The following is a 12963-nucleotide window of genomic DNA, read 5'->3' as shown; positions in this document are numbered from 1 at the left end:
GGCCCAGCCGCTCCGCGGCCTGTGGGATCTTCCCGGACCGGGGCACGAACCCGTGTCCCCTGCATCGGCAGGCAGACTCTCAACCCCTGCGCCACCAGGGAAGCCCTGAAACATCATCTTTTAAACGATCATTGTAATTGCTGAGTAGAGAATGTCACCCAGGTGTTCTGTACTGTATACAAGTGATCATATTCAGGGGAGCTTATCAAGTAATATTTTACTGAATGCCCATTTCATAGACCATTCCCCAGTTCAAAATCTGCAAGTTATACTTAAGGTAGTCATCAAAATACAGGGATCGAGCCTGCTGTAACTGAGAGACTGGAGAATAAACTGAAGCGTGATGGGCTACTCACTTGTCTCTTGCCAGCTGACCTTGGGCAAGTCACTTAATAGCTCTATTCCTCAGTTTCCTCATGTGTAAAATAAGATGCTAAGATGAGATCCCCAGTTTTTAATTTAGGCAGCTGAACTGGTTCTTCACTCAACTTCTTACATGGAAGACCAGGCAGAGTGACTTTGATCACAGCAGTGGCAGCAGTGGTGGGAACCCCAAGACCCTGATTCCTAACTTGGTCTCCCCACTCCCAACGAACACTATCCTATCCCATGTTCAGGAAACTTGAGGAGAATCTCTGTAGAAACAAATGGACTGCAATTCGTTAAAAAATTGGGACACGAAATCCCGAGGGTCAAATTCTAGTTTTGTTTCTATAACATCATGAATCTATTAAAAAATACAACTCAAAGATAAAATCATCTCTTTCCGAAAGATATTGTATTTTCTATATAAACACCACTAAAAATTATTCAATACTAAGGTTATTTGCAATTCTGACAGATGGAATATAAAATGAGTTAAACATTACAAGTCCATGGTTTCTGAGATGGATAGAGGTGTGTATTATTTGCCCCTTTCCAGATCTATGCCATCACCTAGTTAAGAATCTACCTGACCTTTCCCAGAATCATTCTCCTTTATTCAAGCAGCCCCACGGACTACAGGAAAGAGTTTCTGCAAGGGGCAAAGAGTCCCAAGAAAGTCCACTGGATGACCCAGGGGGCAACAGGTTATTCAATGTCTCTCTAAACCTGAAAACTCATTATCATGACTTCCAAGGACCCTGAGCCCAGAGATGTGAAGTCATGGGCAGACCTGGGTACTGCCTAGGCTCTGTCTGCTTTGAATTTAAAACTGAAGTGAGATAGTGTACACAGCCCACTGCTGTTGAGTCAAGTTCATCAGAAAACAAAAGTGTCAATAATTTTTGGGGTTGAATTGCATGGTTAGACAGTTCTTAGTCTGACACTGTCTGGATGATGCATAAGCAAAGGTACAAGAGTTACTCTAACATTCCTGCATATGTGTACTGATATTTTCAACAGAAAAAGATTGAGTTTATCTAATTTTTCACATTTTCTATTGGCCGACATACTTTTGTTACCTTGATATAAGTTTCCTTTTTTTTCTCTAAGAATAGGCAAGATATTTCACATGTGTAATGTAGTCCTCCTTTATCAATGGCTTTGCTTTCCACAGTTTCACTTACCCACGGTCAAAAGTGGTCAAGTGAAGGTAACTAAACCTGTAGAAAGCAAAATCTTGGCTACGGGGGACTACTTAGGGTTTGGTGCTATCTCTGGGTTCAGGCACCCAATGAGGGTCTTAGAAGGTATCCTCCACACCCGCGAATATGGGGGAACTACTTACTCGTGTTCATTTATTATGCTTCAGTGCCCTGTCACCATAAGTTAAGTATTGCTATTATAATTATACTTTAACCTTATGCTTCATACTACAAAATTACAAACACAAGTTGACCCTTGAACAACACGGAGGGGTTATGGACCCTGCAGGCAGTGGAAAATCCACATATAACTATACAGTCAGCCCTCCTTATCTGTAGTTCTGCATCTGTGGATCCAACCAACTACACATTGTGGAGCAGGTAGTACTGTAGTATCTACGGAAAAAATTCTGTGTCAAAGTGGACCCACAAAGTTCAAACTTGTTCTGTTCAAGGGTCAACTGTAGTTTTATTCACCTGAAGCAAAGGAGGGACTAACAAATTAAGTAGGACATGAATTGAATACATAAAAGTTCAGGTTACTCAGGACATTCTATTCAAGAGCTTCATAAAAAAAGTGTAGTTATTCCCCACTCTCCTCTCACATGTAGCCATTTAGAGCACATAAAATTTGTGTTTTGCACACATGGTTTTCTCAGTAGTACAGCTTCTTACATAATAAAATTTATTTTACTTGCTAATATTAGATTAAGTTTTATTCTTTACTGTTATTTCTTCTTCATAATAAGACATTGAGGAGAGGACTGGCGGTGTGAACACAGCCTGCAGGGGGTTAGTGCACCACGGCTAGCCGGGAGGGAGTCCGGGAAAAGGTCTGGAGCTGCCGAAGAGGCAAGAGACTTTTCCTTCCCTCTCTGTTTCCGGGTGCGAGAGGAGAGGGGATTAAGAGCGCTGCTTAAAGGAGCTCCAGAGACGGGCGCGAGCCGGGGCTAACAGCGCGGGCCCCAGAGACGGGCATGAGACGCTAAGGCTGCTGCTGCCGCCACCAAGAAGCCTGTGTGCGAGCACAGGTTACTATCCAAACCCCCTTCCGGGGAGCCTCTGCAGCCCGCCACTGTCAGGGTCCTGGGATCCAGGGACAACTTCCCCGGGAGAACACATGGCACACCTCAGGCTGGTGCAACGTTACACCGGCCTCTGCCACCACAGGCTCCTCCCGCATCCATATCCCTCCCTTCCCCCGGCCTGAGTGAGCCAGAGCCCCGGAATCAGTGGCTCCTTTAACCCCGTCCTGTCTGAGCGAAGAACACACGCCCTCCGGCGACCTACATGCAAAGGCGGGTCCAGATCCAAAGCTGAGCCCCGGGAGCTGTGCGAACAAAGAAGAGAACGGGAAATCTCTCCCAGCAGCCTCAGAAGCAGCGGATTAAATCTCCACAATCAACTTGATGTACCCTGCATCTGTGGAATACATGAATAGACAACGAATCATCCCAGATTGAGGAGGTGGACGTTGAGAGCAAGATTTATTATTTTTTCCCCTTCTCCTCTTTTTGTGAGCGTGTATGTGTATGCTTCTGTGTGAGATTTTGTCTGTACAGCATTGCTTTCACCTTTTGTCCTAGCGTTCTGTCCGTCCCTTTTTTTTTTAACTTAAAAAAATTTTTTTTCTTAATAATTATTTTTTATTTTTATAACTTTATTTTTCCTAACCTTGCACATAAAGCAATTAGAGAAAGAGGAACAAAAAAATCCCAAAGTTAGCAGAAGGAAAGAAATCATAATGATCAGATCAGAAATAAATGAATAAGCAATGAAGGAAACGACAGCAAAGAACTATAAAAGTAAACGCTGGTTCCTGGAGAAGATAAACAAAATTGATAAACCATTAGCCAGACTCATCAAGAAAAAAAGGGAGAAGACTCAAATCAATAGAATTAGAAATGAAAAAGGAGAAGTAACAACTGACACTGCAGAAATACAAAAGATCATGAGAGATTACTACATGCAACTCTATTCCAATAAAATGTACAACCTGGAAGAAACGGACAAATTTTTAGAAATGCACACACAACCCTCTACCACTGGCATTTTTCACAGAACTAGAACAAAAAACTTCACAATTTGTATGGAAACACAAAAGACCCCGAATAGCCAAAGCAATCTTGAGAACGAAAAACGGAGCTGGAGCAATCAGCCTCCCTGACTTCAGACTATACTGCAAAGCTACTGCTATCAAGATAGTATGGTACGGGCACAAAAACAGAAATATAGATCAATGGAGAAGGATAAAAAGCCCAATGATAAACCCACACACATATGGTCACCTTATCTTTGATAAAGGAGGCAGGAATGTACAGTGGAGAAAGGACAGCCTCTCTAATAAGTGGTGCTGGGAAAACTGGACAGCTACATGTAAAAGTATGAGATTAGAACACTCCCTAACACCATACACAAAAATAAGCTCAAAATGGATTAAAGACCTAAACGTAAGGCCAGAAACTATCAAACTCTTAGAGGAAAACATAGGCAGAACACTCTGTGACATAAATCACAGCAAGATCCTTTTTGACCCCCCTCCTAGAGAAATGGAAATAAAAACAAAAATGAAGCAACTGACAAAGGAGTAATCTCCAAATTTACAAGCAGCTCATGCAGCTCAATGACAAAACAACAAACAACTCAATCCAAAAATGGGCAGAAGACCTACACAGACATTTCTCCAAAGAAGATATACAGACTGCCAACAAACACATGAAAGAATGCTCAACATCATTAATCATTAGAGAAATGCAAATCAAAAGTACAATGAGATATCATCTCACACTGGTCAGAATGGCCATCATCAAAAAACCTAGAAAAAATAAATGATGGAGAGGGTGTGGAGAAAAGGGAACACTCTTGCACTGCTGGTGGGAACGTGAATTGGTACAGCCACTATGGAGAACAGTATGGAGGTTCCTTAAAAACCTGCAAATAGAACTACCATACGACCCAGCAAACCCACTCCTGGGCATATACCCTGAGAAAACCATAATTCAAAAAGAGTCATGTACCAAAATGTTCATTGCAGCTCTATTTACAATAGCCAGGAGATGGAAGCAACCTACATGTCCATCATTAGATGAATGGATAAAGACGATGTGGCATATATATACAATGGAATATTACTCAACCATAAAAAGAAACGAAATTGAGTTATTTGTAGTGAGGAGGATGGACCTAGAGTCTGTCATACAGAGTGAAGTAAGTCAGAAAGAGAAAGACAAATACCGTATGCTAACCCATATATATGGAATCTAAGAAAAAATAACAATGTCATGAAGGACCTATGGGTAAGACAGGAATAAAGATACAGACCTACTAGAGAATGGACTTGAGGATATGGGGAGGGGTAATGGTAAGCTGTGACAAAGTGAGAGAGTGGCATGCACATATACACACTACCAAACGTAGAATAGATAGCTGGTGGGAAGCAGCTGCATAGCACAGGGAGATCAGCTCGGTGCTTTGTGACCACCTTGAGGGGTGGGATATGGAGGGTGTGAGGGAGGGAGACACAAGAGGGAAGAGATATGGGAACACATGTATATGTATAACTGATTCACCTTGTTGTAAAGTGGAAACCAACACACCATTGTAAAGCAATTATACTCCAATAAAGATGTAGAAAAAGAAAAAAAGAAAGCACATTTTACTCAAACATAAACAAAAACTAAGATATTGATATCTGTAATAACTTATTGTTTGCTTAAAGTACTTAAATTTAGAAAACAAAAAATAATCAAAGGTACAGGGAAGAAAACATATTTTTGAGACCAATAAGAAGGAAGAGAAAATAAGAAGAAATGTTTTAAGATATCACTAATCCCATAACTTTCTTCAGTCTCTATGGAGATCAGCTGTATCCTATCAGTTCACAGACATTAAGTCCTATTCCTTTTGTAGAATTCATGAGTATATGTACACGTGGCTGTTTCTTTTTTTGCTGTCATATCTACGAAATGTTTCTAGATGAACTTATGAGATTTATGCCATTCTACTATGTTGGAAACCTGGTGATAGGAACTGAGACTGAGCTATAAGAAGCGTCTCCATTAGTAGGTCAGCAAAATAAAGTTCCCAGAGAATCTGTAATTATTCCCATGTGCAGATAGAGCTGTGTTTCCTGGGAAACTCCACTCAGAAAAGGCATGGCCCAGAGGTACAGTTTCCTGGGATGTGAACTACGAAACTTTAACGTTTTCAGATTATAAGAGTATGTACTTGTACCATAAATGAGTGCCAGGACCTGGATGACATTTTCTAACTCATGAGTGAGTTAGAAATTTCCTATTCTCTCCATAAGCCTTCCTTCCACTTTTCCTTGGAATAGGAAACCAGATCACACACCTCTGTTTTCCACTAGACACACACTGTGATTCTTTTGATACACAGTCTTCCTCACCTAATAAATACAGTATCTGCCCACAAAACGCAGTTTTAGAGTTCTGGGGGTGGTTAATTCAACAATAGGTTGAATATGAATGATGAAAATTAGCTTTCCAAATTAAGTTCCTGCTCACACTCTTACTTTATATGATATCTAGATGTGTTTACAAAGCCGTGATTCCCTAGCCATGAGGAAGATGCAGATTCACATCAAACTAGTTAAGTCAGTCATTTAAATCTGGTTGTGTTTCATTATGTGGAAACAGAAGGGAATTAGACTAGTACTTATTTTACACACAATCCCAACATATAAAGAGAGTTAAAAGAATAGCTATTCTGGTCAAAGTTGGCAAGAACTGTGGCCCTTTCCCCTTTCCAGTCACATCTCATTTGGGCTCTGAGTCATCCCCACAGAACCCAACGGCTATGTGGAAAATATTTAAATAACTAGATTAGGAGATCTCCGACACCTTCTCTTATTCAAGTTACCATAATCCTTTTAATTTGTATGGGCATTTCCATCCTATCAGAATATATGGAGCTAAACATATATAACAGAAAAAAGTTTATAGACATCTACAATACAAAACAATAATATACTTTACTAAATTATGCCTTTCAAATATAACAAGTTAAAACTTGTTTTGGTGGTAGTCTTAGAAAATTAAAACAATAATTACATTGACTTCATTATTACACTAAATGTTCTTCTAGAAGCAAACCAACCTTTTTGGGGTAGCTTTTGGAGTACTTGAGTATAGAGATTACTATAGGTTTGAAATGATTCTCTTAGAGTCATGTCCGTTTAAATAGGATTATCTAGAGCCATTCTTTTGTTTGTTTGTTTTTGCGGTATGCGGGCCTCTCACTGTTGTGGCCTCTCCCGTTGCGGAGCACAGGCTCCGGACGCGCAGGCTCAGCGGCCATGGCTCACGGGCCCAGCCGCTCCGCGGCATGTGGGATCTTCCCGAACCGGGGCACGAACCCGCGTCCCCTGCATCGGCAGGCAGACTCTCAACCACTGCGCCACCAGGGAAGCCCTAGAGCCATTCTTGATTGTTGAGTCCTAGATAGAAATGCTATTATCTCTTTTTTCCCAGCCCAACTCTTACTGTAAACAGTAGAATACTATAAGATTTGCAATTATTCTGAGCTTTGAATTCAAATAATTAGGTTCAATTCACAGTCTAACATTATAGTTTTCTGTGGCTCAGTTTTCTCTAAAATGTGTATAAATACATCATATATGGTTTAAAATGTCAAATAAAATTCAATGAGGTAATGAATAAAAATTCCTATCATAGCACATGTTATGTTATTTGAAATATTATGGAATATTATTTTGAACAATAACCTAATAGTAAAATGTTATTGCAAATTGGCCAAGTATTATTTTTTAAAAATCTAATAAATGTGTATAAGTTACACAAAGAAGAATGATTATTTCCAAAACTCTTAGGTTACAGTAAAATCTGATGAAATAGTTTATTCTTACGTATACCAGGATTTAGAATATTATGCAAATGAAAAGGCAGCTTCTAGGTTAGACTAATGCTCCTTGAAACTTTCAGCCATGACTTGGGCCAGTGAATTAAAACACGTTTGGATTAAATCAGAAAATAGTTACAGAATCCATTCCTTCAGGAAGAAAAAAAAAAATCCACAAGTATTTTTTGCTAACATTTTCTTAAAAATTAAGCGTAGCAACTATAACTCCCAAAATAAATTCCAAAATTTTTAGTACACTCTGTCCAATACCTCTCCAGTTGTAATTACGTTATTCCTCCCAGCTTAACTTCTGATGAGTTTGTATTGGATTTATTGTTCCGGTCTCATAATGATTTTGGTAAATGAAAAAATTTCTATGTATTTTTCCTCTCATAAAATCCAGTCCACCACTGGACTCTCTACATAACAAAATTTTTTAAAATTATTATTTTGGTTATTTTTTGAACGAATACTAAAAGCACTGTTTCTTTTCCTAATTTAAAACTACACAGTCAAGGACTGAAAAGTACATGAAAAGATTTCAAAAACATCTTTCAATATGTTACAATTCTAGAAACTGTTAGAAATTTACTCTAGAGAATTTATGCCATTTACAGTTATGTATGAATTCACTTACTATAAATTAAAACTTTTAATTTCTCTAGAATGATTTGTCCTTTAAACTTTGTATCATCATTCAAGAAAATAATTTGCTGATATTTGTAATAAGCTTCCTAAATATCCAAAAACTTTAATTTTGTTATTTTATTCTGTTACCAAATTTTATATAATTTATAAACATTTATATAAATCAGAATCATTATTTGGAACTAATACAATTAACCATCCCCAGTAGCAATTACAATATCTTTGTTCATTTAAAAGAAAATGCTTAATAAGAATATATCCAAAACATGCACTGCATTTAACCATGTAGACAAAGTCAGGTTCACTAAAAGTTGTGAAATTAAGATAGAAGATTAAACAAAATAATGACTCTCTAAAATAATAAGTAGTTAACAATTGCATATTAGAAAGCATGCTGGCATGGAGTGGCAAGTCATTTATAAGAACTAATCCTACTATACTGGTTTTTATTTATGTTGATTTTCATTCATAATTTAAATTAAAAATCATGTATAAATAGCCTAAGTAGATAATGAAAGTTCTGCAATAATCAAATTGGATAGTACATCATTTTAAATATTAACAAATAAATATTTACAAATAAACATAAGATTTTAAACATCAAGAAACAAAATGTCATAGGCTGGTAGACAAGGTTTCAATATTTTTTTAAACATAAAAGGTAAGAAGACTGATAACTTGGAAAACAACACAAACCTACGTTTTAAAAAAAGCCTAATGACTTCAAGAAAACAGTTCCTGCTTGCTGTTGCTGTTCTATAACTTCTAATGGGTGTTTATATAGTAGTGTCATCTGCTATCATTTGGGAGATAGAAATCTTTTTACTTAAAAAAAAAATCATTATGACTTACCTTTAAAAAGGCTAAGAAGGATTTTTCAATCAAATGCTCCAACATTTGAACGGTCAATTCTTAGTAGGACCAAATGGTATTCTGCAGAAAACCCTACACTGAAATCCCCATTATAAAAAGTGTGAGTTTAAATATGCTTTAAGAAAAAAAAAAAAAAAGAGAGAGACAGACAGACAGACGTCAGATCCCAGTGAGTGTTCTGTTGCAAGAGTAATTAAAACAACAAACAAACAAACAAAAACCCCACACACATCCCACCACTGATATGGCTCCTACAGGTCTATTTTTATGTTCTGGTAAGGACCCATTACCTATATCTGAGATCCTCTGCAGTACTTTTTTTTTTTTCTTTTGGCCATTTTCCCATCCAAGTAAGTTAGAGGCCAGAGAGACAAAAGGAACTAACTTGTTGAGTGGCCTCTAATATACTCTTTTACTACAGAATCATTATTCCAGATGATAAACTGGGCCCAGGGGTGGAAAGTGTAGATTGGGCAGAATTATCAGAGTCTAACTTTCCTGCTTGAAAACCTCATTTCATAAAGTTTAAACAAAGTGCACTTTTCATAAATCTAAAGTGTGTTGAGCCTAATAATTGCGAAAACGACTGGAGACTCTGTCAATCAACAAGGATAACAAACAGACGTTTATAAAAGGAAATAGCCTATTGTTCTAGCTGGAAGTTCTTCACTATTTATTATTTTCTCTTAGTTTTATAGAAGTTTCATGAGCACAGCAAAATCCTTCTACGAAAACCCCCCAAATTAAATTTCTCTTAGATCTCTTCAGATAAAAAGACAACTGTTACATAACATTTAAATAATTCTACTATTTAGGATGACCTTTTAATACAAAAAAGCATATACTAAAGTTACTTTAAAAGAAAGTAATTATTTTAAAATCTAACCAAATCTTGCACTTTGGGAGGATAAAAAAGACCCTCAATATTAAAAGTACATTTTTACAAAGAAATTCTCAGAAACATACAGGCAAAAATCAAAATCTTCAGAAGGTTAAACTGTCATCTATCAGACAGATCAGCTAAATAAATGCCTCTAAGTCAGCCTTGAAAGACAACAACCTAACAGTAATAGGCAGAAATACATTTAGTTCATCAGATTGTATTTAAACCAGTCCTCATTGGATTGCTTGTGCTGTCACTTCTGGGCATGTGTTGGATCCTCTCATTTGCTAGCTGTGCAATACAACTGGAAAGGAATCCAAAGCACTTTTTTTCCTCTAGCATTGCTTTCTTTCTCCAGGATATTTTTACAGACACATTTATTTAAAAATTAATAAGTTATAAAAGTCTTCAGGTATATTAGAATTTTAAAAAAATATCTGATCATTTAATTACAATAAAGTAGAAATGGCCTTCTGTAATCTCATTATGATTGATGCTTTTCATTTAAAAAGAATAACTTACAGAGATTTCAGATAATTTAAAAAGATGATTCCCTTGTAATTGTGACCTTTTACCTTTGTGGTATTAATAAAAAGGTAGTATAAAAGCTAATTTAATAATTATTTTGATTAAGAGTATCTATTTTATTGTATTTAAGCTACTTTGATACCTTTCCTTCTCAGCCTTCTCACAGATACACACACATACACACACCCTCCAGTGTGACAATTCAGAAAGAGTCCACCAACATAGGAGTTCAGATGCCATTTTAAACAGCATATCTTAAATATATTGAAAGGCTAGTTAAATTGTTATTGTTTTAAATTTTGGTTGTGTCAGGTCTTGGTTGCAGCATGCGGGATCTTTCATTGCAGTGTGTGGGCTCTTCGTTGTGGCGCATGGGCTCAGTAGTTGTGGCACGCGGGCTTAGTTGCCCCGCAGCATGTGGGATCTTAGTTCCCTGACCAGGGACTGAACACACGTCACCTGCATTGGAAGGCGGATTCTTAACCACTGGACCACCAGGGAAGTCAAGGAGAGTTAAATTATAATGAAAATTTGAACACTGTTAGAGAAAGATGATTCAGAAAAAATACGTGTAAAATAGATGCCTAAGCTGACACTGAACTTACTTGGATCACTATTTACTCAGTAGCCTAATGCCATCCAAATCCTCTCTCTCTGGAGAGGAAAATGTCACACCCTCCCATGAGCAGCCCAAAGAATCAAATTTACCTTCCCAGAGGCAGCTGTTAAGTGTTCAATCCCATAGGCAACCGTTCTGAGTAGCTTAGCACACAACACACAGGAAATCTAGAGCTAAGTAAAATCTGCAACCATATATCTATATTTTGAGCAAAATATTCACCTTGAACAAGGCAGAAAACTGCCGCACCCATTTCTGAGTAATGCATGGTGGGGTTTTCATTTTAAAAATATAATGTATGCGCAATATTTTGAAGGGATATTTTTATATGAGGCTATAGCTTGCCTTCTGTAAATCCACTACAGCACTAGACAAAATTTAGTAGAATGAAAGATAAAACTGTCAATATGCTTAAGTCAGCTTAGGCACAGTGCTTTGGGAAGTCGTTTTTTTTCTGGAAGACCACTTAGAATTTGGAATCAGACAGACATCCATGACTTCTGATGTTACCATTGCTAGCTATATTGACTGGGGATTAGGAGTTAAACAACTACTTACTCTTATTTTCTTAATCAAAAAATGGAGAATGAAGTCTTTATTGAATTTGTTACAATATTGCTTCTGTTTTATGTTGTGGTTTTCTGGCCGCGAGGCATGTGGGATCTTATCTCCCTGACCAGGGATCAAACCCACACCCCCTGCATTGGAAGGTGAAGTCTTAACCACTGGACCACCAGGGAAGTTCCCATATAGTTTTGTTTACTGTGCTAGGACACTAGTAAATAGCAGAAAGTGAAATGTAAAAGTATGTACTTTTTTTGGCAGGGGGAGTTTTACCAAATTTCTGTTCATACGTGTACACAGCAATGTGTGAAAATGCCTGTCTCACACTGGTTTACACTAAACTTTGTTTTTAACAAGTACTTATTTTATCGGTAAATATTTAATTGAGTGAAGGTTCACCTATTTTCTTAAGCATATTGGCATTTATATTTTTAAATATTTGTGATAATATCTTTGTTCATCTTTTTTTTCCCCTGTGGGTTTGTTTGTCCTTCCTTATTAGCTAGTAAGGCAATAGCCAGTCTTCTGACATTTGACAGTTTTTAAAACGTTTTTGACTATTTTAAACTTTATTTTTGTTGCATTTTTAAATTACTGACAATTTCAATTTTTATGCCATTAACTGTCACAGCAATTCCTTTTAGGTATTGTGTCATGCTTTGAAAGTCTTTCTCCAAGAATATAAAAAATAATAAACTTTCTTCTAGCATTTGTATGGTTTCAAAAAATCCTTTAGAACAGTATTTCTAGATGAGCTGATTCATGGAATTTAACACTTGTGAAATAAAAGAGGAAGAGTAAAGTACGTTGAGTAATTATAAACATTGCAACATATGTGAGAAGCAGACAATGTAGGCATAATAAGTGTTCTAGAAGAGGAATCACACAGCCCAAGTCCTGACCACAGCTCTTTTCATAATAATAGGTTTTGTGAACTGGGCAGCACACAGTCCTCATATTCCTGATTTCCTTTCTTGTCAAAGAGAATAACTACAGAGCCTACCTACAGCCTCAAGCTGAAGATCAAATCATATGTTAGATTTAAATTTAAAACGTAAAGTTGTATGCAGATTCTATATAGTAGATAAAAATTTTTAAGTGATTCATTTTTTTTTACAGTCTAGCAAATGAAAAGAATTTTGGTATCATCTGCTTTGCAATTCTAGATTGTATGCGCAATCAAAGACCTATAAATTATGATGATGATAAGGTAACAGAGTTAACATGTATTGGGGGCTTGCTGTCTGCCAGTTGTTGAAATAAGTGTTTCACGTAAGTTATCTCGTTGACCCACCACACCAGCTTACTATGTTCTTTAGACAACTAGTTGAGGTCACACAGCTAGCATGTGCCAAAACAAGGATTAAAACCCTGAAAGACTGACTGAAGAGCCTATACTC

The 12963-nt window shown here is 37.1% G+C and overlaps 1 protein-coding gene across 6 annotated transcripts in view; it reads right to left on the bottom strand.

Annotated features, from left to right (window-relative positions):
- The window catches only part of LOC112390457 (platelet glycoprotein 4), a 139636-nt gene that overhangs the window by 33950 nt on the left and 92723 nt on the right, over positions 1 to 12963 (bottom strand). Inside the window, exon 1 of one of the 6 annotated variants that reach the window (XM_024731415.1) lies at positions 8949 to 9196. The exons of 4 other annotated variants lie outside the window; for them this stretch is intronic. The gene's annotated coding sequence lies outside the window, so the exon portion shown is untranslated. Of the gene's footprint in view, positions 1 to 2858; positions 2921 to 8948; positions 9197 to 12963 lie in introns of those variants that run through there. One more of the 6 variants, XM_024731411.1, reaches the window with a different exon arrangement.

The sequence above is a fragment of the Neophocaena asiaeorientalis genome, unplaced genomic scaffold, assembly GCF_003031525.2.
Source record: "Neophocaena asiaeorientalis asiaeorientalis breed wild unplaced genomic scaffold, Neophocaena_asiaeorientalis_V1.1 scaffold483, whole genome shotgun sequence".
In the NCBI taxonomy this organism is placed as follows: domain Eukaryota; kingdom Metazoa; phylum Chordata; class Mammalia; order Artiodactyla; family Phocoenidae; genus Neophocaena; species Neophocaena asiaeorientalis.
The sequence above is the reverse complement of the archived record's forward strand: the minus strand, read 5'-3'. Positions and strand labels throughout refer to the sequence as shown.